The sequence below is a fragment of the Mesoplodon mirus genome (genome assembly GCF_964341445.2).
Source record: "Mesoplodon mirus genome assembly, chromosome: 5".
Lineage (NCBI taxonomy): Eukaryota > Metazoa > Chordata > Mammalia > Artiodactyla > Ziphiidae > Mesoplodon > Mesoplodon mirus.
The window spans coordinates 9676932-9678081 of record NC_138980.1 but is presented as its reverse complement, the minus strand read 5'-3'; the positions used below and the strand labels follow the sequence as shown (position 1 = coordinate 9678081).

General features: G+C 55.8%; 1 pseudogene across 1 annotated transcript; it reads left to right on the top strand.

Moving 5' to 3' along the window:
• The first annotated feature begins 282 nt into the window (after positions 1 to 282).
• Positions 283 to 888, top strand: LOC309805069 (protein lin-28 homolog A-like; annotated as a pseudogene). The gene has a single exon. The product of its transcript is annotated as a protein lin-28 homolog A-like (transcript).
• Positions 889 to 1150: the final 262 nt, after the last annotated feature.

The following is a 1150-nucleotide window of genomic DNA, read 5'->3' as shown; positions in this document are numbered from 1 at the left end:
ATATAATTATTAGCCGTCATTTAGTGAGTTAAGTTCCATTATAGAATTTCTCTAGGGTCTGCTGAGGCAGTATTCCATTTTCTGCTTCATGACAGCCAAGACTGACATAGTGGAGGCCACTGCTTGATTAAAGTAAATGGCAGTCAGTGTGTATAAAATCTGGATGCCAGCATGAGTACTTTTGTGGGTATTTTAAAAATATATAGCCCTTTGCCTCCGGACTTCTCTGGGGCCAGCTGCCGGCCGACCTGGGGCCCGGGGCCGTGGGCTCAGCCGACTACCATGAGCTCTGTGTCAAACCAGCAGTTTGCAGGTGGCCAGAGGAGGCGCAGGAGGACGCGGCCCGGGCGGCCGAGGAGCCGCAGCTGCTGCGCGGAGCCGGCATCTGTTAAGTGCTTCAACGTGCGCATGGGATTCGGCTTCCTGTCCATGACTGCCCGCGTCGGGGTCACACTCGACCCCCCGGTGGATGTCTTTGTGCACCAGAGTAAGCTGCACATGGAGGGCTTCCGGAGCCTGAAGGAGGGTGAGGCCGTGGAGTTCACCTTTAAGAAGTCTGCCAAGGGCCTGGAATCTATCCGAGTCACCGGCCCTGGTGGGGTGTCCTGCATTGGGAGTGAGAGGCGGCCCAAAGGGAAGAACATGCAGAAACACAGATCAAAGGGAGATAGGTGCTACAAGTGTGGAGGTCTAGGCCATCATGCCAAGGAATGCAAACGGCCACCCCAGCCCAAGAAGTGCCACTTCTGCCGGCGCATCAACCATATGGTAGCCTCGCGTCCACTGAAGGCCCAGCAAGCTCCCAGATCCCAGGGAAAGCCAGCCTACTTTCGGGAGGAGGAAGAAGAGATCCATAGCCCTGCCATGCTCCCAGAGGCCCAGAATTGAGCCACAGTGGATAGGGGCTATCCGTTTGTGATCAGAAAGTTTTGAGGAACAGGCATCAATTGGCAGAGTGGAGAAAGGGGGGACAGGGCGGGTAGGGGGCAGCTGGCACTGCCATATATCTCAGGCCGGGGTCTACAGCGTCATCCCCTCTTCCCTCTTGGTGGAGGGAAGGGGTGAGGCAAAGAAACTCCAATCACGCTCTATCCAAATGCACGTGAGGGCTTTGGGGGGTAACCCTTCCTGCATGCTTTATCTGAGTCTC